The 26,243-nt window shown below is 36.4% G+C and overlaps 1 long non-coding RNA gene across 2 annotated transcripts in view; it reads right to left on the minus strand.

Moving 5' to 3' along the window:
* The window catches only part of LOC113899200, a 56,428-nt gene that overhangs the window by 8,100 nt on the left and 22,085 nt on the right, over positions 1-26,243 (minus strand). The window contains exons 3-6 of one of the 2 annotated variants that reach the window (XR_003512863.1): positions 16,273-16,322; positions 7,647-7,706; positions 7,192-7,337; positions 6,537-6,662 (exon numbers count right to left, since the gene is read on the minus strand). This is a non-coding gene — a long non-coding RNA (uncharacterized LOC113899200). The remainder of the gene's footprint in view (positions 1-6,536; positions 6,663-7,191; positions 7,338-7,646; positions 7,707-16,272; positions 16,323-26,243) is intronic. The other variant, XR_003512864.1, reaches the window with a different exon arrangement.

A 26,243-nucleotide genomic window follows, 5' to 3' on the forward strand; every position in this document is an offset into this window, starting at 1 on the left:
TTACTCATAGAATTTTTTCCAAGTGCAGTGTCAAATCTCAATCTACTGTCAATGCATAAAAACTGGTTGTTTCACATCCTCAACAATAGTAGATATTTGTTTACTATTTGATATGTAAAGAAGTACTTCTGCCATTTGGTAAATGTCAACACAACTCTTAACAATTTATTTCACTTCCATTTACTTGAGCACTAATAAAGTTGTATATCCACTTCTATAAGTTAAAGTCTGCAGCCTCAAGCCATGAACTACTCCAGAATTTGTGACCTCCAGAGGAGAGGATTTTGATCTGGAGTCAGAGAGAAGGCTTGATCACTTGAAGCTTTTGTGTAATAAAGTATTATTAAAGTATAGAAGGATAGAAGAAGCTCTGACATAGACATCAGAAGGGGGGCAGAAAAAGTGGCCCTCTTGCTATCTTTTACCAAGGAGTTATATATCTGTTAAAGAATCACCTCAAAACTGAGAGAGTTGCATCAGGCCCCTCTCCCACAACACGCATTTTGAGATAGCATGGGGCACAAGGTGAGTCATCCCCAGCCATAAAACGACTGACATGAACCTTCAAGAAAGGCAGATTTCCAAGCAAATACATAGTTTCATTAGCATAGCTTAAGAGAACATTTCCATGAGTAAGACATACGGATCTGTTGAGTCATTATCAGTTCAAGGTTTGAGAAAAGTTAAGTTCAGTCTGAACCAGGGGTCCTCCTGACAACACAGAATTTAAAAGAAACCTTTTAATTTTGTATAGAGAAGGAAAAAAAAAAAAAGTCTGCCACTTGCAGTTTATTTCCTCTGCTTGGGGATCCCTAGCCTTCCTGCCTGTTACCCTCATAAGGAATCCATGAGATTTTGAACTTGGATAACAGGGCATGTAAAACAGCTGTTTTTGAAAGTTTTTGTCCTACTGAATCTCACAGTGTATTTATGGCTTCATGTAACTGAAATTTCAGGTTGAGTGAGAATGAAAGTCACTCAGTCATGTTCGACTTTTTGTGACCCCATGAACTACACAGTCCATGGAATTCCCCAGTCCAGAACACTGGAGTGGGTAGCCTTTCCCTTCTCCAGGGGATCTTCCCAACTCAGGGATCAAACCCAGGTCTCCCACAATTCAGGCGGATTCTTTACCAGCTGAACCACAAGGGAAGCCCAAGAATATGGGAGTGAGTAGCCTGTCCCTTCTCCAGGTGATCTTCCCATCCCAGGAATTGAACCAGGGTCTCCTGAATTGCAGGCAGATTCTTTACCAACTGAGCTATCTGGCCTATATGTTCTGATCAATTCTTTGATTCAATGTGAAGTAACTTTTTTTTTTCAATTCTTTCCAATTATAGGGATGGGTTTACACAACAGTAGAGTCATATTTTATAGAGGTAGATCATATCACCTGGAAAGAACCTTAGAGGTAATCTAGCTTAAATCCCTCTTCTGCACAGGGTGATCTGAAGAATAGAAAGCAAGAGTGAGGTATTTAGAGTGGTGTTCCTGCCTTGTTCGTAGCATGGTTCTAAATAAAGAGAAAGACATCTTGGGACATTAAAGATTTCTGCCTCTAGCTTTAACCCAGATCCTCCTACTTATTTGTGTATTGAACATTACTGCTGTTCTATTTGTAACAAGTATACTTGTACAGCCTATAACAAGTATGAGTGTGTCTGTTCTCTGCATTAGACATTAACCAAATCTAACATTGCCTTGCCATGTTTCAGTTCAGTTTAGTCACAGTTGTGTCCGACTCTTTGCAACCCTATGGACTACAGCACACCAGGCTTCCCTGTTCATCACCAACTCCTGGAGCTTGCTCAAACTCATGCCATTGAGTCGGTGATTGCCATGTTTATGCTAAGTATTTCAGTGGCAAGGATGAAGAAAGGGGTCAATTTGACTGTAATATTAAAATATTACATATGTCATTGATAAATTGTATTTGCACAATGATATTTTCAAAGAGTCATTGGTGCATGTATGAGGATAATATGATATGAAGACATTAAAATGGTAAAGAATGAAGAATACTGAAATTAACAGGCTAGAATAAATTTTTTGATGTATTGTTCCCTTTTTTCTTCACAGATTAATATCAAGAAAGAAGAATCATTTTGCCCAAATTCTTATCTGACTTAGAAAGTATCTAAAAATAAAAAATCTCCATAATTTCTCATTTATTTCTTCAATTTGAGAAGAGGAAGCCTTCAGTCAACTGAAACTGTCAGTTCTATTTTTGGAATTCCATTTAATGGGCTTAAATTTTCTTCTATTTACATATTACTCACTAGATACAATAAAAAGGGCTAGTACTCATATTGAATCAGTCTTTAGATGCTGACATAAAACTGATCATATATATGAAGATGGATTAGTTAGATCCATGTTTATTAATCTCTGAATTAATGGTAACCCATGGACAGAGGAGCCTGGTAGGCTACAGTCCATGGGGTAGCAAAGAGTTGGACACGACTGAGCAACTTCACTTTCACTTTCATTGACACCCTATTTTGATTAACTATATTTTTGACCATGTTTGCTGCCATGTTGCTGCTCATAAGCAACAAGTCAAAAGAAGTTTGAGTGAATTGATACAGTATGCCGGGAGTACACACATAAAAGTCTTTCATATTATGCAAGAATTATCCTAATTTTTTTTATCATGAGTGTTTTTCTTAACATGTCATAGAATTTCACAAATACTACCCTGAACAACAGAGGAATTATGTAGGTTTTATTTTTCCATTCTGAAATATTTTCACATAAGGACATTTTACAGTGGCAGCTAGAAAATTGAAGACCATCAGAGGCTTTTAAAATAGATAAATATAAGTCTCCTTCAATACATTATGGAATTTTAAATACATGGTCCCATCCTAGCTTTCTCAACAAACTAATTTAGTGCTTTAGCCTTCAGGACACCAGATCAAAGGCAGATGAAACAGCCAAATAGCAATAACTTAGAACTTGTTCTTTCTAGTGAAATTAATAAGCATGTTTTTATAGTATGCTATCTTAATGCCCAAAACCATTTTATGCACCTTCCAAACAAACGTGTGTATATGCGTTCAATATGTTAACTGTATTCTGATATACATTTTTAAACTACTTATCAAACCCTCATTTAATTTTGTATTAAAGTGAAAGTGAAGTTGCTCAGTCATGTCTGACTCTTTGAGACCCCGTGGACTGTAGCCTACCAGGCTCCTCAGTCCATGGAATTTTCCAGGCAAGAAGACTGGAGTGGGTTGCCATTTCCTTCTCCAGGTGATCTTCCCGACCCAGGGATCGCACCCGTGTCTCCCACATTGCAGGCAGATGCTTTACCATCTTAAGCCACCAGGGAAGCCCAATTTTGTATTGACATATAATTGTATTGATATATAATTAGCAGTGAAAAAGTATTGTCTTCTATTTTTAGTTTATTACATATTTGTTTATTTGACCTTCCAGGCAACATGTAGTGTTTTGTTTACATAATGCAATGCTCAATCTTTAGCCAAGAACTCTGCTGATATAAAGTTATCTTTTAAATAGCTGGTTTTTTGTGAACCATAAAGAGACAAAGAGGGATATTTAACTGGAGCTAAGAATAGGAAAAAGGAAAGAAAATTGGTGTGGAGAGAGTCACAGAAAAATCGATAGTTGATAATGAAGCACAATTATATACTTTACCATGATTCTGTCCACTGTCTCTTATCTGCTTTTACTCTTTTTTTTCAAGCTGTATTCAGATAAAATTGACAAATACCATGCATATGGTATAGGGCATGAATATTTAATATATGTTACATTCTGAAATAATTACTACAATAAAGTTAGTTAATATATTTATCAATTTACATAGCTATCATTTTAATTGTGCATACCATGAAAACCCTTAAGGTCTACTCTCTCAGAAAATTTCAGTCTTACAATACACAACTGTTAACTAGAGTCATAATGCACATTAGACCCCCAGAACTTATTCATTGAGTAACAGAAAGTTTGTAAACTTTGACCAACATCACCCATTGCTCCCACCTTTCAGCCTGTAGCAACAGCCAATCTATTCTCTATTTCTGTGTTTGAACAATTGGATTCTTCCTCTATGTGAGACCGTACAGTACTTGTCTTCCTCTGTATAAATTATTTCACTTAGCATATGCTCCTCATGGTTCTTCCATGTTGTAGCCATTATGACTTCTTCTAACAGGCATGCACTCATACACTTCAAGATGGAAGTAACTGTCAGATACTCTGCCTACTATTTTTTCATGTAAAAATTGAATCCTTTTCTGATTTGACTGAATATCCAAAGATGCCATTCCTTTAGACTGGTTTTAGATATTTTGCCTATATTTAGTACCATTTAAGATACAAAACTCAGCAGTGGCCACAGGACTGGAAAAGGTCAGTTTTCATTCCAATCCCAAAGAAAGGCAATGCCAAAGAATGCTCAAAGTACTGCACAATTGCACTCATCTCACACGCTAGTAAAGTAATGCTCAAAATTCTCCAAGTCAGGCTTCAGCAATACATGAACCATGAACTTCCAGATGCTCAAGCTGGTTTTAGAAAAGGCAGAGGAACCAAATTGCTAACATCTGCTGGATTATCAAAAAAGCAAGAGAGTTCCAGAAAAACATCTATTTCTGCTTTACTGACTATGCCAAAGCCTTTGACTATGTGGATCACAATAAACTGTGGAAATTTCTGAAAGAGATGGGAATACCAGACCACTAGCCTCTTGAGAAAGCTATATGCAGGTCAGGATGCAACAGTTAGAACTGGACATGGAACAATAGACTGGTTCCAAATAGGAAAAGGAGTGTGTCAAGGCTGTATATTGTCACCCTGCTTATTTAACTTATATGCAGAGTACATTATGAGAAACGCTGGGCTGGGAGAAACACAAGCTGGAATCAAGATTGCCAGGAGAAATATTAGTAACCTCAGATATGCAGATGACACCACCCTTATGGCAGAAAGTGAAGAGGAACTAAAAAGCCTCTTGATGAAAGTGAAAGTAGAGAGTGAAAAAGTTGGCTTAAAGCTCAACATTCAAAAAACTAAGATCATGGCATCTGGTCCCATCACTTCATGGCAAAGAGATGGGGAAACAGTGGAAATAGTGTCAGACTTTATTTTTCTGGGCTCCAAAATCACTGCAGATGGTGATTGCAGCCATGAAATTAAAAGATGCTTACTCCTTGGAAGGAAAGTTATGACCAACCTAGATAGCATATTCAATAGCAGAGACATTACTTTGCCAACAAAGATCTGTCTAGTCAAGGCTATGGTTTTTCCAGTAGTCATGTATGGATGTGAGAGTTGGACTGTGAAGAAGGCTGAGTGCTGAAGAATTGATGCTTTTGAACTGTGGTATTGGAGAAGACTCTTTAGAGTCCCTTGGACTGCAAGGAGATCCAACAAGTCCATTCAAAAGGAGATCAGTCCTGGGTGTTCATTTGAAGGACTGATGCTAAAGCTGAAACTCCAATACTTTGGTCACCTCATGTGACTCATTTCCAATGAGTCAACTCATTGAGTTGACTCAGTTGACTGATGCTGGGAGGGACTGGGGGCAGGAGGAGAGGGGGACGACAGAGGATGAGATGGTTGGATGGCATCACCAACTCGATGGACATGGGTTTGGGTGAACTCCGGGAGTTGGTGATGGACAGGGAGGCCTGGCGTGCTGCAATATATGGGGTCGCAAAGAGTCGGACACTACTGAGCGAGTGAACTGAACTGAAGCTATAAGATTTATGTAGTACATAAAGAACTGAAAAGCTCAATCAATGAATATAATGCACTATAAATCTTATTTAAATAGTGTAATTTAAATAGTGCTTGACTGAAAACTGAACAAAAATTAACATACTGAAAAAGTCAGAAAAGTTTTGTTTTTTAGTTTTTTTTCTCAGAAACAAATTCTGGAAATATGAGAAAGCATGACATGTGGGGGAAATAGCAATATACCTCAAATAGAAATTCTATTTCTCTCATAACCTACCATTTATTTTTAATAAATCAGGAATCATTATATATGTATGGATGTGTATGTGTGCACATATGCATAATATAAATTTTTTAAACCATTTATTTTTTAATTTTTTCAGGGTCTGTTTCACATCCTTATTCCTTAGGCTATAAATCACAGGGTTTAACATGGGAATCACAAGGGTGTAAAACAAAGAAGTCATTTTGTCTTGATCTAGAAAGTAGGAAGAACTTGGCCTGAAATACATAAAGAGCATTGTTCCCTGGAAAATCGCCACAGAAGTTAGGTGAGAGATCTAGGTAGAGAAAGCTCAGAACCCTGCTTTTGCAGAGTGGATCTTCAAGACTGACAGGATAATATAACAATAAGAGACAAGGACTCCTGAAATTTTACTCAGTTCAATGAAGCCAAAAACAGTGAATATCACTAACTCATTGACCTGTGTATCTGAGCAAGATAGAAACAGAAGAGGAGCAACATCACAAAAAATCTCATTTGACCCACAGAAACATAAGTGGAATGCTAATATCATGTGTATCAAAGTGTCTGCTATACTCACCAGATAAACCCCAGCCAGGAGCAGGGAGCACACCCTGCTGGACATGCTGACCACATAGAGCAAAGGGCTGCTGATGGCCTTGTACCAGTCATAGGCCATAACTGCCCAGCAGGAGACACTCAGAATCTGCAAAGGTATAGAGAACCAAAAGTTGCAGAGCGCAGCCATAGAAGGGAGTTGATTTGTTCTTAGCAAATAGGCCCACCATCATCTTTGGGCCAACTGCTGTGGAAATGCTGAGGTCACTGAAGGAGAGGTGACTGAGGAAAAAGTACATGGGTGTGTGCAGCTGGGGATCCATTCTGATCAGGGTTATCATTCCAAGATTTGCCAGAAGAGTAATGAAATAAACAAGGAGAAATATGGTAAACAGAATCACTTTGGTCTCGGTGTTATCAGTAATTCCAAGAAAATGAATTCAGTTAAGAAGGAGCAATTCTCTGTGTCCATTCTTCTTTTTTTCTTGTGCAAAGTTTTGGAGAAAATAATCAAGAAAATGATACTTGCATGTGTAACACGATTTAGCATCTACAAAATGTCATAAGACAAAAATTTTTTTTCTGTTAAGTGTCTTTTTATACTCAGAAAACTGTTCAGTCATGCACCCACCCTTTAAAGAGACATGGCTCTCTATTCTGCAATAATAAAAAAGTACCTGAGAAAGACCTTTGAGAAATTGGATATAAATCTAGATGTCATTCATGAGGTTGTTACTTTCTACAAGCTCTTCTCTGAGTATTAGTTTCTTCATCCCAGGGAGTAGATTTAGAGAAATTTAACTCTTTACCTCTTGAGAAAAACCTAGAAGAGACAGCAGTGTTAGAGAGACCCAGACTGTAAGACATAGGACTGAGCATTTATGAGGGCTGAAAATAGTCACTTAGATACAAAAAATGATAACAATTTTTATGTTTCTCAAAAAAGCATGCTTGGTTTCAGAGAATTTGACTTAGTTCCAGAAACAGTGAGTATATCAATGACTAGTAATAAAAAATAATTATATTACTGGCTTTAGTTTATGTTATACTTAGTATTTGCTGAGACATGAATTAAATATTATTGACCTGGTTTTCTAGAAATTTATTCTTGCTTTCCCACAATGCTCATTACCTCTTTGTGGAGTGGTAGTTGTCAAAAGGTGAATCTCGTAATGAGTAGGGAAAAAAAGAGCTAAAAGGAAGTGAAAACAACAGAATTTATTGTATAATTCACATTATTTTAGATTGTAAATGGCCTGTTAGTTACTAAAGTGGAAATAAGATGAGGAACAATAATGTTTCTAAAATGCATAGACTTTTCTCTTTGTAATATATGTGTCTGTGTATACATGTTAATATTTGTAAGAATAGAATGTAAGCAATGATATTTTTCCCCTCAGAACTAAGTAAACATGGCATGTAGTTCACATGGAGATGAATTTGTACATGTTTCTATTTTTATTGTGGTACCTACTCTATTTTAATAAAGCAAAACATACTTTAAATTCATGTATACATTTTTCCAATGATAAAAAGAGTAAATATTTCCTGTGAAGAAAGAGCAAAATAAAATAAACAATTGCATTATGGATATTAACAATGTCAGATTCTTGTAATTCTGATATCAAAATATTTCTAGCCATTGATTTCAGATTTTAATGAATAGGCAGGCACAAAATGGTTAATTTACAATTTTTTCCCTCAAAATGTTAAGTATTTTCTTCTATATTCTTTAAGTTAGGAACTGGAAACCTACCTGAGATGAGCAGGTCTTAGCTAGTTGAACAATAAGCACATGGCCTCTTATTTTACCAGGTACATTGGGACTGAAATCCCTGTGCTACTGCCCCTTTGCTTTGATGTTATGCAAACATTTCATTAATTATATTTCTGCTTCTGTATTTCCCCCTGAGAATTCATAAGCCACTTAGCACAGGCTGAGTTTTCATACTTTACTACTGTCATCAAACTGATCTATGGTAAAAAGAAAACTGGTTTGTTTTTTTTCATGTTATGTGCTTCACAGTTATCCTGAAATGGTTTTGTCCTTCTTTAGTTAAAGAGTAAACCTACTGAAACTCAAAAAGATCCTCCCTTCATTATTTCCATTTCCTTATATTCATTCATAGTGTTTTAGAGTCTCCTTCACATCTCATTTAAAGATATTACCACACACACATGTTTTTTTTTTTTTTTTTTTTTTACTGAAATGCAATGTGTACATTATAGAATTCACCCTTCTAATGTATACAGTTCTTTGTTTTTACTATATTGTTAAGGTTCTTAGGTTATCACCAGTATTTACTTCCATAACATTTTCATCACTATGATAAGAAATCCATATTTATTAGCTGTCACTTTCCGTTCATTTCTCCCTGAGCCCTGGTAACTACTAATCTACTTTCTGATTCTTTGTGCTTTCAAATTCTTTGCCTCCTTTAAAACAGAATTATGCAACATACTTTTTTGTTTGTTTGTTAGTTTGCTTGGTTTTTTTTGTTGCTGTTGTTGTTGTTATTCTTTTCATCAGCCTTCTTGTCTTCACTGAAATATTTTCAAGGTTTATCTATATTGTATGCATTGCATATTTATCCTTCTTTGAATTTTTGCCATACTTCATCTGTTTTGACAAATAAAATTAGCAGAAATATTGTAAGTCACTTCTGGGTCTCATCTTGAAGAAGACAGTATGTGAAAGCCATGAATTACTGTGTAGAAATTCCAACTAGCCATCTGATTTTACAATGTGGCACATTCTGAGATTACATGAACTGAAAGGGGAGAATTTGGGTCCATCTTTCCAGACATTCTCATCTAGTGTCAATTATTAAAGAACTTGCAACCTAGCCCACCTTTCCACTGAATATTTCATGCAATCTCAGTAAATATGAGAAAGAACAAAATAAGGAGTCAGTGGTCATTCTCTTAAGTTATTTAGTTTTGAAATACAGTTTATGTAGGAAGAGATAACTAGAACAGTGTGAAAAAATAAATCAGAGAAACAAGCTTTTGAATATATATAAATGCATGTATATTCAAGGGTTTTCCAGGTGGCTCAGTAGAAACGAATCTGACTGTCTAGCAGGAGATGTTTAGGAGTTCGATCCCTGGGTTGGGAAGATCCCCTGGAGTAGGAAATGGCAACCCACTCCAGTATTCTTGACTGGAAAATTTCTTGGGGAGGGGAGCCTGGCAGGTTACCATCCATGGGGTCGCAAAGAGTCAGACATGACTGAGCACGCATGGTCAGTGGTCATTCTCCTAAGTTATCTAGTTATGAAATGCAGTTAATGTAGCAAGAGATAAGTGGAACAGTGTGCAAAAATAAATCAGAGAAGCAAGCTTTTGAATATATATATATAAATGCATGTATATTCAAGGGTTTTCCAGGTGGCTCAGTAGAAAAGAATCTGACTGTCTAGCAGGAGATGTTTAGGAGTTCGATCCCTGGGTTGGGAAGATCCCCTGGAGTAGGAAATGGCAACCCACTCCAGTATTCTTGACTGGAAAATTTCTTGGGGAGGGGGGCCTGGCAGGTTACCATCCATGGGGTCGCAAAGAGTCAGACATGACTGAGCACGCATGGTCAGTGGTCATTCTCCTAAGTTATCTAGTTATGAAATGCAGTTAATGTAGCAAGAGATAAGTGGAACAGTGTGCAAAAATGAATCAGAGAAGCAAGCTTTTGAATATATATATAAATGCATGTATATTTAAAGACTGAGGGGAAATGTTTGGAAACCATATAGATATAGATATGACAAAGAACTTGTGGCCAAAGTATATGAAGAATCCCCACAGACAGTAAGACAACAAACAACCTGATAAAAATTGAACAAAGAATTTGAACAAGTTAAGTCTCACCAAGAAAATATATACAAAGAAACCCACTTCAGACCTAGAGACACAAACAGACTGAAAATGATGGGATGTAAAAAGATATTCCATGCAAATGAAAATCAAAAGAAAGCTGGAAAAGCAACATTCATATCAGACAAGATAGACTTTAAAATAAAGAATGTTTAAAGAGACACGGAAAGACAATACACAATGACCAAGGTATCAGTCCATGAAGAAGACACAACTGTAAATATATATGCACCCAACACAGGAACACTTCAATATATAAGGCAAGTGCTAATATCTATAAAAGGGGAAATAGGCAGTAACACAACAACAGTGGGGAACTTTAACACTCAAATTACACCAATGGACAGATCACCCAGGCAGAAAATTAATAAGTAAACCAAGTCTTAAACGACACATTAGATTTGATATTTGTAGGACATTTCATCTGAAAGAAGCAGAATATACTTTCATCTCAAGTAAACATGGAACATTTTCCACAGTAGATCATATCATGGATCACAAACCAAGCCTTGGTAAATTTTTAAAAATTGAAATAATAACAAGCATCTGTTTCCAACAACAATATGAGAAATCCATTACAAGATAAAGCTGTAAAAAATACAAACATATGGAGGCTAAACAATATGGGACTAAACAACCAATGGATCACTGAAGAAAACAAAGAGGAAATCAAAAAATACCTAGAGACAAATGACAAGCAAAACATGACAATCCCAAACCTAAGGTTCTCAGCAAAAACGGTTCTAAGAAGGAAGCTTATTGCAATACAGTCTTACCTCAGGAAACAAGAAAAATCACAAATAAACAACCTTACGTTACACTAAAGCAACTAGAGAAAGAATAAACAAAACCCAAAGTTAATAGAAGGAAGCAAAACATAAAGATCAGAGCATAAATAAATGAAAAATATAAAGAAAATAATAACAAAGGTCAGTGAAACTAAAAGCTGGTTCTTTGAGAATGTAAAGTTGATAAACCTTCAGTCAGACTCATCAAGAGAAGCAAAGAGAAGACTCGTCAATAAAATTAGAAATGAAAGACAAGAAGTAATAACTGACATTACACATATTTTCCATCAGTCATTGCTGATATGTAAGGGATGTACTATGGAAAGAAGAAGGAAAGTTAGTGATGAGGACTGAAGTAGACAGCCTAGAATACATCAGAGTCTTTTGATATGCTGGTCCCTATTTTTGTGGAATTTCAAGAATTTTCGTGGAATTTCAAGAATTTTCATGGAACAGAAGAGTATCTCCATGCCATTGCCACAACTTGGATTTGAATTGTGAATTTCCTAAAAAAAAGATTCAGTTCTTCTTTAAGTTATCCAATTCCAGACAAGGAAGCCTATTATTAATCAAATGTTGTCTGCTGTAAATACTATTTTTGACTTCCATTTAATGGGCTTATTTTTTTCTTTTTTTCATATTAGATTTATTAGATCCAATAAAATGGACCAATATGCAGGTCAAATCAGTCTTTAGATGCTGTAATATACATCTTTCATTTGAATGGAGACAAATTAACTAGATTACATGTTTATTTACTACACAATACTTGCCAATCCACTGATGCCCTGTTTGTCTTAGAATTTAATTTTCAGACAATATTTTCAGTTAGGCTGCCTTTTATGAGCAACAGTTCTAAAAGAGTTTGGTGAATTGATAAAATATGATAGGAATAGAAACCTATACATCTTTTATATAAAATAAAAAATTTATAAATTTGTAGCTTTTTCCACAAGGAGAACTTTTCCTAACATGCCATAATGTCTCACAAATGCCCTCAAATTTTTTATCCCATGATGATTTTGTGGCTCATTTATTGCTAAACTGCTTAGTTCATTAATGTCTAATACTAGTACCAGGTTAAATTCATTAGTATAGAATCTATAAGATGTACTATAAATTATAAAAAACCTGAATTCTGAAAGATTGCTCAGTAAATCTTGGATTTACTTTAAGACAAAATCTTTAAGACATTGCATAATGTTTTAGTGAGACTGAAATAATGTTTGAATGACAAATAAATCAAAAATTAGCATAAGTAGAAAAGTCAAAAGGTTTTTCAAAAATAGTAAGTGCCATATTTAAACCCTGCCCACATACTAAGTATGAAATCTGTAGAAAACTGCAATATTTCTTAACAGTGGTGCTGTGCTTTATCACTCAGCACAGGCTCCTCTCTCTTTGGGGATTCTCCAGGCAAGAATACTGGAGTGGATTGCCATTTCCTCCTCCAGTCTTAACAGTGGAGTTTAATACAAATAATTATTCATTTAGGAATTTGAGAAACTTGTTTCTCATGTGTCATGCCATATAATTTTAATTACACAATTACTATATGTGTGTGGTTTTGTGCACATGTGTACAATACAAATATTTAAAAATATAGCTTTCAATTTTACTAAGGCCTCTTTTACATCCTTGTTTCGTAGGCTAAATATAAGAGAATTTAGCAGGGGAATCACAAGAGTTTAAAACAAAGAGGTCATTTTGTCTTCACCTAGAGAGTAGGATGAACTTGGCCTGAAATACATAAAAAGCAAAGTTCCCTGGAAAAATCGCCACAGCAGTTAAATGGAAGGTGCAGGTGGAAAAAGCTTTGACTCTCCCCTCAGCAGAGTGGATCTTCAAGACTGAAAGGATGATATAAAAATAAAAGACAAGGACTCCTGAAATAGTTCTCAGTTCAATAAAAACCAAAACCACTAACCAAGTTAGTGAATATTACTAACTCATTGACCTGTGCACCTGAGCAAGAAAGGAAAAAAAGTGGAGGTAAATCACAGAAAAAATGGTTAATCTCATTTGACCCATAGAAACATAGAAAGAAAGAAAGTGAAGTCACTCAGTCATGTCCGACTCTTTGCGACCCCATAGACTGTAGCCTACCAGGCTCCTCTGTCCATGGGATTTTCCAGGCAATAGTACTGGAGTGGATTGCCATTTCCTTCTCCAGGGGATCTTCCCAACCCAGGGCTCGAACCCGGGTCTCCCGGACAGACGCTTTGCCGTCTGAGCCACCAGGGAAGTGGAAACATAGTGGAATGCTAATGTCGTGTGTATCAGAGCATCTGCCATTCCTACGAGGTAAACCCCAGCCATGAGCAGGGAGCACACCCCGCTGGACATGCTGACCACATACAGCAAGGGGCTGCTGATGGCCTTGTACTGGTCATAGGCCATCACTGCCAGCAGGAGACACTCAGAATTTGCAAAGGTATAGAGCACCAATAATTGCAGAGCACAGCCATAGAAGGGAATTGATTTCTTCTTAGCAAATTGGTCCATCAGCATCTTTGGGCCAATGGCTGTGGAAAGACAGAGGTCATAGAAGGAGAGGTGGCTGAGGAAAAAGTACATGGATGTGTGCAGCTGGGGATCCATCCTAATCAGGGTTATCATTCCAAGATTTGCCAAAAGACTGATGAGATAAACAAGGAGAAACATGGTAAATAGGATCACTTTGTTCTCAGTGTTATCCCCTAGAAAGTGAAATCAGTCACAGAGGAGCAGTTCCTGTATCCATTCTTCTTAGTTCTTAGGTAAACTTTTGAGAAAATGATCAAGAAAATAACACATGGATGTGTACCACTTCTGCACATCTGCAAAATAATATAAAACAGGACAAAGTTTCTCTCTCTAATTGTCTTTTTTATACTTAGAAAATTATTCAGATCATGAATATCCACTCTTAAGGAAGGATAGTTATCTATTATGCAGCAACAAAAATTTTATAGGATAAACATTTGAGAAAGTTTTATATAAATCTAGATGTCATTCACGAGGTAAGTTACTTTCTACAAGCTCTTCTCTGAGCACTGCTCTCCTTATCTCAAGGAGTAAATTTACTAAATTTAACTCCCTTTACCTCTTCAAAATACTTTGGAAGAGACACCAGTGTTAGAGAGACCAGACCATAAGACATAGGACTAAGCATTCTTGATGCTTGAACATACTCACTTGGATGCAAAAAAATAATCACAATGTCTATGTTTCCTAAAAAATCATGACTGGCTTAAATGTGTCTGACCTAGTTCCAGAAACAGTGAGTGCATGAATTGTCAGCCACAAATTGGCCCTTGCCATGACTGCTTGCCATCTCTCTCTCTGTGTTGTGTGTGTCAGTTGCTTAGTTTTGTCCGACTCTTTGCAACCCCATAGACTGTAGCCCACCAGGCCCCTCCATCCATGGGATTCTCCAGGTAAGAACGCTGGAGCAGGTTGCCATTTCCTTCTCCAAAAGGAACTATAGAAAGAAAGAAAGTGAAGTCACTCAGTCGTGTCCGACTCTTTGCGACCCCATGGACTGTAGCCTATTAGGCCCCTCCATCCATGGAATTTTCCAGGCAAGAGTACCGCAGTCGGTTGCCATTTCCTTCTCCATCTCTCTCTAGAAGGATTAAATCATGTGTTGCTGCACCTGCTGACCTCCAACACCTCCTGGAGGCATTCAGGGTGGAGAGCAGAAATGAAGTACTCAGTGGCCAGGGAAAAACTGGCAGGACAGGCCATTGGATAGTTAGATATTCTCAGGAGCTGATTTCATGAGCCCAATTCTTGTATCTCCTCATATCTGCTAAGTCACTTCAGTTGTGTCTGACTCTGTGCGACCCCATAGACAGCAGCCCACCAGGCTTCCCCATCCCTGGGATTCTCCAGGCAAGAACACTGGAGTGGGTTGCCATTTCCTTCTCCAATGCATGAAAGTGAAAAGTGAAAGTGAAGTCGCTTAGTCGTGTCCGACTCTAGCGACCCTGTGGACTGCAGCCTACCAGGCTTCTCCGACCATGGGATTTTCTAGGCAAAAGTACTGGAGTGGGGTGCCATTGCCTTCTCCATCCTCATATCTAGAAAAGCACTAATATCCTTCGTGATGACGATTGTTTCTCCTGGCTAGCAGAATCTTCATGAGACCAGCAGAAACTTTCTATAAAACAATATGTGCTTGATTGCTTGTACTCTCCCTTTCCAAAATCATATATGTACTATCTTCTCCCCTTATCTCTCTGAAACAGTTTCTCGGAACTCTACAGGGTGCTATTTCCAAGGCTGCAGTCCTCATATTGCCTAAAATAAAACTTAACTTGCAACTCTCACCTTGTGCATTTTTTTAGTTCACGGAATGAATAATGATCATAATAATAAATAATTATGTTACTGATTTTAGTTTATCTTGTGTTTGGTATTTGGGGATATATAAGTTTTACTAACCTCTTGTCTAGAAATTTATTATTGCTTTCCCATAATGTCCATTATCTCTTTGAGGAATGGTATTTGTTAAAGGATGAATATGTTGACTGTTGGAAGAAAATAACTAAATAGAAGTGAAAAGGACAGATTTTATCACAAACATTTGCATCACTTTAGAGTTTAAATGCCTTTTTACATTATAAAATAGAAATGCAATGAAGAAAAATAAATATTTATAAAATACATAGATTTCTGTCTCTGTTACATATGTGTATTTATAATGTGCATGCATATATATTTTAATGTTTACAGGAATAGAATATAAGTTATGGAGTTTTTCTTTAGAACTAAGTAAATATGGCATATGGGCTTCCCTGTTGACTCAGTAGTAAAGTATCTGCCTATTAATTCAGGAGAACTGGGTTTGATTCCTGGGTCTGGAAGATATCCTGGAGAAAGAAATGACAACCCACTCTAGTATTCTTGCCTGGGAAATTTTATGGACAGAGTAGACTGGTAGGCTTCAGAGCAATTTTATGGACAGAGTAGACTGGCAGAGTTAGATATGACTTAGCGAATAAATAACAAAAATATAGAATATGGTTCACATGGAGATGAATTTGTGCATTTTTAAAAATTTTTATTGGGTTCCTACACTATTTTTTTTAATAAAACAGACCAAAGAAAACATACCTTAAATATATGTATACACTTGTCCAGTGATAAAAGAAGTAAAGACTTTCCTGTGAACCAAGAACATAATAAAATAAATGGACTGTTATATTGCGGTTAATAACAAGTGCAGACAGATTTTTTCAATTCCAAAAAAAAAAAATATTATTTCTAACCATTAAATGAAGGTTTCGATGCATAAATGCTTCACTTATAAATCTTTTTTTTTTTTTCCTTAAAACTTAAGTATTTTCTCCCATATTCATTAAGTTAGGACCTGGAAACCTACCTGAGATGAGCAGGTCTTGTGTAGCTAAGCAATAGTCAGACGGCCTTTTTACCAGATACACCGGAGCTTAAATCCCTGTGGTGCTGCCCTTAGGCTTTGTGTTAGATAGACACTTTATTAATTACATTTTCAATTCTTTATATGCCCCTGTGAATTCAGAAACAACTTAGCAAAGGTTGAATTTTTATGCTTCACTATTGTCACCAAGCTGATCTACGGTAGGAAGGAAACTGCAGATTGCTTGCATGGTGTGTTTCACAGTTACCCTGAAACTATCTCCTCCTTCTCTAGTCAAAAAGGAAACCTCCTGACTCTCAAAAAGATCTATCCTTCATCATTTCCAACTCTTCTAGATGGTTCATTGTGTTTTTGAAACATTTTCCTTCATACCTCATTTAGAAATTATCAGATCAGATCAGATCAGTTGCTCAGTTGTTTCCGACTCTTTGTGACCCCATGAATCGCAGCACGCCAGGCCTCCCTGTCCATCACCAACTCCCAGAGTTCACCCAGACTCACATCCATCGAGTCAGTGATGCCATCCAGCCATCTCATCCTCTGTCGTCCCCTTCTCCTCCTGACCCCAATCCCTCCCAGCATCAGTCTTTTGCAATGAGTCAACTCTTCACATGAGGTGGCCAAAGTACTGGAGTTTCAGCTTTAGCACCATTCCTTCCAAAGAAATCCCAGGGCTGATCTCCTTCAGAATAGACTGGTTGGATCTCTTTGCAGTCCAAGGGACTCTCAGGAGTCTTCTCCAACACCACAGTTCAAAAGCATCAATTCTTCGGTGCTCAGCCTTCTTCACGGTCCAACTCTCACATCCATACATGACCACAGGAAAAACCATAGCCTTGACTAGGCGAACCTTTGTTGGCAAAGTAATGTCTCTGGTTTTGAATATGCTATCTAGGTTGGTCATAACTTTCCTTCCAAGGAGTAAGCGTCTTTTAATTTCATGGCTGCAGTCACCATCTGTAGTGATTTTGGAGCCCCCCAAAATAAAGTCTGACACAGTTTCCACTGTTTCCCCATCTATTTCCCATGAAGTGGTGGGACTGGATGCCATGATCTTCGTTTTCTGAATGTTGAGCTTTAAGCCAACTTTTTATTCCAATTGTATTTTCTTTTATATTGAAATATAATGCATATGGGGTCTCAGGTGGCAGCAGTGGTAAAGAACCCACCTGCCAAGGCAGAGGACATAACAGATGTGGGTTCAACCCCTAGGTTAGGAAGATCCCCTGGAGGAGGGTATGGCAACCCACCCCAGTATTCTTGCCTGGAGAATCCCATGGACAGAATAGCCTTGTGGGCTATGCAGTCCCTGGGATTGCAAAGAGTTGGACAGGACTGAAGTGACTTTGCATGCATGCATAATGCATATTCATTACAAATGCATAAAATTCACCCTTCTAACATATACAATTTTTTTTGTTGTTTTTACTATGTTAACAAGGTTGTTCAGTTATCACCACTATCCACCTCCAGAATAGTTTCATCAGTCCAATAAGAAACCCACCTTATTAACTCTTAATAATCTCCTAATTACTAATCTCACTAATCTCCCCTCACTTCCCCTACCCTGGGAACCACTAATCTGCATTCTAATTCTCTGTGGTTTCCTATTCTTGGCCTTGCACATAAACAGAATCATGCAATATGTGTGTGTGTGTGTGTGTGTGTGTGTGTGTGTGTGTGTGTGTGAGTGTGTTTTCTATCAGACATTTTTTCTTCAGTGAAATCTTATCAAGGTTCATCCATGTTGTGTATGTGTCAGAATCCTGTTTCATTAAATGATCTAACAATATTTCATTTTACAGATATAATACATATTATTGATCTATTGTTCAGTTGACAAACATTGGGCTATTTCTACTCTTAATCTATTATGAAAAATGATGCTATGTCATTCTTGTCAATATGTCCTTTCAAGGCAATATTTCCTTCATCACCAAACTACTTATATTCCTGTCTTCCAACCATCTACTCAGAGATATCTAATTGACTTTATGACTCCTTCACATCCTCTAAACAGTGCATACTTTTCTGAGTTATGTTTATTTTATTCATTTTATTTTTTTAATATAAATTTATTTATTTTAATTGGAGGCTAATTATTTTATTCAATTTAGAATCACTCTACTACATTTAAGGCCTCAGGAATTATAGAAATGTTTATTTTGTATTTTCTAAACTCTGTAGTATGAGGATTTGAAAAGATAATGCTTTCTAGATATTTATCATTAAGTATTTCTACTAAAGTGGAAAATGATGTACAAGGAATAGAAATGTATGTGCTTTGGGGACTTTTCTATGAATAGAGCCCATATATGTCCTTACCTGATGGCTCAGATGGTAAAGAATCTGCTTGCAATGCAGAAGACCAGAGTTCAATCCCTGGGTTAGAAAGATCCCCTGGAGAAGGGGATGGCCACACACACTCCAGTATTCTTGCCTGGAGAATTCCATGGACAGAGGAGCCTAGTGGGCTCAAATAATTGGACACAACTGAGAGACTAACACACACACATATACAAAGATGACTCATCTAAAACATTATGCATGGTGATGAGTTTTCTGCATCAGCGGAGTTCCATTCTTTTGCTTTAAATATCTTGTTTGCTGTTATCCATATTAGGTATTTGCAAACTAAACACCAGAATTTGCATTTTCATGATGTCACATCATCCTGAGCAGAAACCAGTGAAATTCTCCATTCTCCTAAAACTTGGTCTACATCTTGCTATCTGGTAATACAGAGTTCCTTCATGAGGTCTCAGAACTAATCTTCCTTTCATAATGACCTGAATGACCAAAATGTCAGGCACTCTGCCTGTATATGTGTGCTATTTAAGAAGTGCTTCATAAAGGCACTTTGTGTATGTATATGCACAACAAAAGTAAGAAGAGACTACACACCTGATCACAGATTTAATCATAATAGCATTGAAAAACTATTAATAAGCAAATCAGTAACTAGATATTAACAATGAACTAATGATAGTTTGGGAAGAATAAAGCAGATTGTACACACTTTTCACATATTTTCCTTAGAGATATAGTACCTCTTTATCTTTCATTTGAATTTTTGCCATACTCTGCCTACTTTGATGAACAAAAATGGTCAGAAATATTGTAAGTCACTTCTGAGTCTAGCCTTTAAGAAGACAGTATCTGAAAGTCATGGCCTATAGTACAGAAAGTCTGAAAAATCATCTGAATAACAGATTTGACAAGTTCTGAGAAAACATGGACTGGGAAGGGGAGAATTTTGAGTTCATTTTGCTAGTCATTTACATCCTGTGCAGTTATGAAAGACCTTGCAACCTAACCCATCTTTCCATGAATATTTCATGCATCCTCAGTTAACATGAGAAATAAAGCAAGATAATGAATCAATTTCCATTCTTTTAAGTCATTTAGGTTTGAAATACAGTTTTATGAAGTAAGAGATAACAGGAACTGAATGGGAAAATAAATCAGAGAAAAACAAAATTTAAATGTGTTGTGCTGTGCTTAGTCACTCAGTCATGTCTGACTCTCTGTAGTACCATGGACTGTAGCCCACCAGGCTCCTCTGTCCATGGGATTCTCCAGGCAAGAATACTGGAGTGGGTAGCCATTCCCTTATCCAGGGGATCTTCCCACCCAGGAATTGAACCAGGGTCTCCTGTGTGGCAGGTAGATTCTTTACCATCTGAGCTACCAAGGAAGTATATATATATATATATATATATATATATCCATACAAATATATATATATATATCCATACAAATATATATATATATACACACACATACAGATTGATGAAAATCTTTGAAAACCATATATTTATCTGACAGATAAATATGTCAGATTTATACATATATAAATATATATATATATATACATATATACATATATGTATATGTATGGAACATATACATATGCTTTTGGAGCATAGCTCCATGGATGGGCCCAAAGATCTTCATATTGAATGAAACAAGTCAGACAGAGAAAGTTAAATATCATCAGATAACATTTACATGTGAAATCTAGAATATGGTACAAGCTAACATTTTTACAAAACAGAAACAGAGTCACAGATGTTTGTGTTCCTTTTCTGATTGCTTCTTTTATTTGTTTCTTGCTCTTATCTACATTATTTTCTCTAAGACTAGGAAATTCAGCAGGTTAAAATTCATTTAATTAGTCCATTTTTAACTTGGGCGGAAATGATACCTAGTGAAAATTTTTGTTGATTTTTAATTGTTATTCCCATTCTTGGTGTAATAATCCCAAATGTTGTTTATTACTATCACTAAGTCAAGTCTGACTCTTTTGTGGCCCCATGGACGGTAGCCCACCAGGCTCCTCTGTCTGTGGGATTTCCCAAGCAAGAATACTGAAGTGGATTGCCTTTTTCTTCTCCAGGGGATCTTCTCCCAATTATCAAACCTGTGTCTCCTGCATTGGTAGGCAGATTCTTTACCACTGAGCCACTAGGGAAGCCAAACCACACCAATATTAAGGTATCAAATACAGTACTCTATGGAGATATTTTTGAGGCAAAGATCAAACCACATAACTAATCATTAATAATTTCTCACTAAAATCAAGAAACTGATACATTTGCATTACAAAAGAGTTTTACTATCTTTATTGACTTCACTGTCACACATATAGTATACATAGAACTGTTTTAGTCATCTCATTCTATTCCTATTCATTTTAACTTTCCCTCAGCTACATCCTTGTCTTCTGGGATGCAAAAATCCCTTGGGTTGTATTTCATTCATCCAGAATCCGGCTTTAGCTTTTTAACAGTGCTGCTGTGAAGACCATGTCAACCAACACTTTCCAATCTACTCTCACCCAACAATTTACACCTGAGTTTGGGCAGCTAATTTATTATTTTAAGTTGGATAACATAAAATATCTCCCAATGGGATCTATGTTTCATTAAAGATGGAGATCTTAAATAATCGAAAAACATGTCTTTAGAAGAAAATGTCTTCCTCATACATAAGCAAGTGGGAAAAAGTCTCTAGGATTTTCCTGGTACTCCTGGTAACATTAAGACAGTTCTCTGTTGGCAAATGTGTACCAAGGAAATTACTTTTTTCAGAACATTGTTTCTGTTCCTCAAACCTGGAGTACTATGACACAGAATTCATTGGATGAAACAGTACTAAATACATTATGTCTCACTACAGCTAAGAGAATGACAGGGAAAGCCAGTGTATGAATAAGGACAGTGTTTTTCTATAAGCAAGGCAGCACTTCTAATAACATAAAGATGCATACTGTACTGAGATACGCTGTGGAATTATGCACTGCACTAAAATCACATATGTACACTGAACATTCATTTTGTACAATAGGCCTTTAGATTAAAAAATACAAATAAGGTTTCTTACCATTTCTCATTGAATATGCTTTGCTTATGGAAAATCAGAGTTTAATATACATAGAGTTTCACCTAAAAAAAGTACACTGAAAAATATATTTTCAGAAATGAAACTATAAACAAACCAAAGAAAAAATTAGTATTATCTTGGCAATTTTCCCCACATCCATCACAAATTAGTGTTCAGTACAATATATTAGAGCTTCCCCTGTGGCTCAGTTGGTAAAGAATCTGCCTGCAATGTGGGAGACCTGGTTTCAATCCCTGGGTTGGGAAAATCTGCTGGAGAAGGGAAAAGCTACCCATCCAGTACTCTGGCCTGGAGAATTCCATGGATTGTATAGTTCATGGGGTCACAAAGAGTCAGACACGACTGAACGACTTTCACAATATGTGACTTAGTTTGTGTATTTTTGAGGTATATACCAGGGAAATCATATTGCCTTTACACTATTATGTCTGGCTTCTTTCATTCAGTATTATGTTTGTGAACTACATTGCAGTCTACTTTTTCAACGTGCAATCTTACCATAAAGTTATCTATCTAATCCAGAGCAGGAGTCAACAAACTTGATCCATGATATTTTACCTAAGCTGAGACACGCCATTTCTATGTGTATCACAGATGGTTGCTTTTGGGATACAGCAAAAAAAAAACTGTTTAGGTGTGGCTAAGAATTTACGGCCTAAAAAGCCTAAAATATACACTTTTAAAACATTAAAGACAAGCTTGTCAAGTCCTATACTAATGTACTGGGAAGAAGTTGAGTTATTTTCAGTGTTATAGTATTTCAAATACTACTATGGTGAATATTTCTGTACATGTCTTTTAGTGAAGATATTCATTCTTTCCTCTTGGGCATAATTCCAGGCATGGTATTTTTGGTCCTAGGACATTTGTACAGCCAACTATAGAAGAGTCAGCCATGGAGTTTTACCAAGTGCTGTGGCAATTTTCCATCTACTGTCAATGTGTGAAGGCCATGGTGCTTCACAACTTTACCAGTAGTTGATATTTCAATTGCTTATGTTTTGCCATTCTGTACATGATAAAATATGACTTTAGTTTTTGTTTCAGTTTTATTTACCTGAACACTAGTAAGGTTGAATATCTACTTCTATGAGGAATATATGAGATTCTGAATTTTAATAACAGGCCACAAAATTCTTTGTTTGAAAATGAAGTGCCCAAGTCCAAGAAACCCAGAGAGTCCCAAACAGGATAAACCCAAGGCGAAACACCCAAGACACATATTAATCAAATTAACAAAGATCAAACACAAAGAACAAATATTAAAAGCAGCAACAGAAAAACAACAAATAACACACAAGGGAATTCCCATAAGGCTAACAGCTGATCTTTCAATAGAAACTCTTCAGACCAGAAAGGAATGGCAAGACATACTTAAAGTGATGAAAGAAAATAACCTACAGCCCAGATTACTGTACCCAGCAAGGATCTTATTCAAATATGAAGGAAAAATCAAAAGCTTTACAGACAAGCAAAAGCTGAGAGAATTCAGCACCACCAAACCAGCTCTCCAGCAAATACTAAAGGATCTTCTCTAGACAGGAAACACATAAAGGGTGTATAAACTCGAACCCAAAACAATAAGTAAAGGACAATGGGATCATACTTATCAATAATTACCTTAAATGTAAATTGGTTGAATGCCCCAACCAAAAGACAAAGATGGCTGAATGGATACAAAAACAAGACCCATATATATGTTGTCTACAAGAGACCCACCTCAAAAAAAGGGACACATACAGACTGGAAGTGAAGGGCTGGAAAAAGATATTCCATGCAAATAGAGACCAAAAGAAAGCAGGAATAGCGATACTCATATCAGATAAAATAGACTTTAAAACAAAGGCTGTGAAAAGAGACAAAGAAGGACACTACATAATGATCAAAGGATCAATCCAAGAAGAAGATATAACAATTATAAATATATATGCACCCAACATAGGAGCACTGCAATATACAAGACAAATGCTAACAAGTATTAAAGGGGAAATTAACAATAACACAATAATAGTGGGAGACTTTAATACCCCACTCACACCTATGGATAGATCAACTAAAAGAAAATTAAGGAAACACAAACTTTAAATGATACACTAGACCAGTTAGACCTAATTGATATCTATAGGACATTTCACGCAAAAACAATGAATTTCACCTTTTTCTCAAGTGCACATGGAACCTTCCCCAGGACAGATCATATCCTAGGCCACAAATTTAGCCTTGGTAAATTCGAAAAAATTGAAACCATTCCAAACATTTTTTCTGACCACAATGCAGTAAGATTAGATCTCAATTACAGGAGAAAAACTATTTAAAATTCCAACATATGGAGGCTGAACAACATGCTGCTGAATAACCAACAAATCACAGAAGAAATCAAACTATGCATAGAAACGAATGAAAATGAAAACACAACAACTCAAAACCTATGGGACACTGTAAAAGCAGTGCTAAGGGGAAGGTTCATAGCAATACAGGCTTACCTCAAGAAACAAGTCAAATAAATAACCTAGCTCTACACCTAAAGCAACTAGAAAAGGAAGAAATGAAGAACCCCAGGGTTAGTAGAAGGAAAGAAATCTTAAAAACTAGGGCAGAAATAAATGCAAAAGAAACAAAAGAGACCATAGCAAAAATCAACAAAGCCAAAAGCTGGTTCTTTGAGAAGATAAATAAAATTGACAAACCATTAGCCAGACTCATCAAGAAACAAAGGGAGAAAAATCAAATCAACAAAATTAGAAATGAAAATGGAGAGGTCACAACAGACAACACAGAAGTACAAAGTATCATGAGACTACTATCAGCAATTATATGCCAATAAAATGGACAACTTGGAAGAACTGGACAAATTCTTAGAAAAATACCACTTTCCAAAACTGAACCAGGAAGAAATAGAAAATCTTAACAGACCCATCACAAGCACAGAAATTGAAACTGTAATCGGAAATCTTCCAACAAACAAAAGCCCAGGTCCAGACAGCTTCACAGCTGAATTCTACCAAAAATTTAGAGAAGAGCTAACACCTAACCTACTCAAACTCTTCCAGAAAATGGCAGAGGAAGGTAAACTGCTAAACTCATTCTATGAGGCCACCATCACCCTACTACCAAAACCTGACAAAGATGTCACAAAAAAAGAAAACTACAGGCCAATATCACTGATGAACATAGATGCAAAAATCCTTCACAAAATTCTAGCAATCAGAATCCAACAACACATTAAAAAGATCATACATCATGACCAAGTGGGCTTTATCCCAGGGATGCAAGGATTCTTCAATATCCACAAATCAATCAACATAATACACCACATTAACAAATTGAAAAATAAAAGCCATATGATTATCTCAATAGATGCAGAGAAAGCCTTTGACAAAATTCAACATCCATTTATGATAAAAACCCTCCAGAAAGCAGGAATAGAAGGAACATACCTCAACATAATAAAAGCTATATATAACAAACCCACAGCAAACATTATCCTCAATGGTGAAAAACTGAAAGCATTTCCCCCAAAGTCAGGAACAAGACAAGGGTGCCCACTTTCACCACTACTATTCAACATAGTTTTGGAAGTTTTGGCCACAGCAATCAGTGCAGAAAAAGAAATAAAAGGAATCCAAATTGGAAAAGAAGAAGTTAAACTCTTACTGTTTGCAGATGACATGATCCTCTACATAGAAAACCCTAAAGACTCCACCAGAAAATTACTAGACACAATCAATGAATATAATAAAGTTGCAGGATATAAAATCAACACAGAAAAAACACCTTGCATTCCTATACACTAATAATGAGAAAATAGAAAGAGAAATTAAGGAAACAATTCCATTCACCATTGCAACGAAAAGAATAAAATACTTAGGAATATATCTACCGAAAGAAACTAAATACCTATATATAGAAAACTATAAGACACTGGTGAAAGCAATCAAAGAGGACACAAATAGATGGAGAAATATACCGTGTTCATGAATTGGAAGAATCAATATTGTGAAAATGAGTGTACTACCCAAAGCAATCTAGAATCAATGTAATCCCTATCAAGCTACCAACAGTATTTTTCACCGAACTAGAACAAATAATTTCACAATTTGTATGGAAATACAAAAAACCTCGAATAGCCAAAGCAATCTTGAGAAAGAAGAATGGAACTGGAGGAATCAACCTGCCTGACTTCAGGCTCTACTACAAAGGTACAGTCATCAAGACAGTATGGTACTGGCACAAAGACAGAAATATAGATCAATGGAACAAAATAGAAAGCCCAGAGATA

Source organism: Bos indicus x Bos taurus, chromosome 10 (genome assembly GCF_003369695.1).
Source record: "Bos indicus x Bos taurus breed Angus x Brahman F1 hybrid chromosome 10, Bos_hybrid_MaternalHap_v2.0, whole genome shotgun sequence".
Taxonomy (NCBI): domain Eukaryota; kingdom Metazoa; phylum Chordata; class Mammalia; order Artiodactyla; family Bovidae; genus Bos; species Bos indicus x Bos taurus.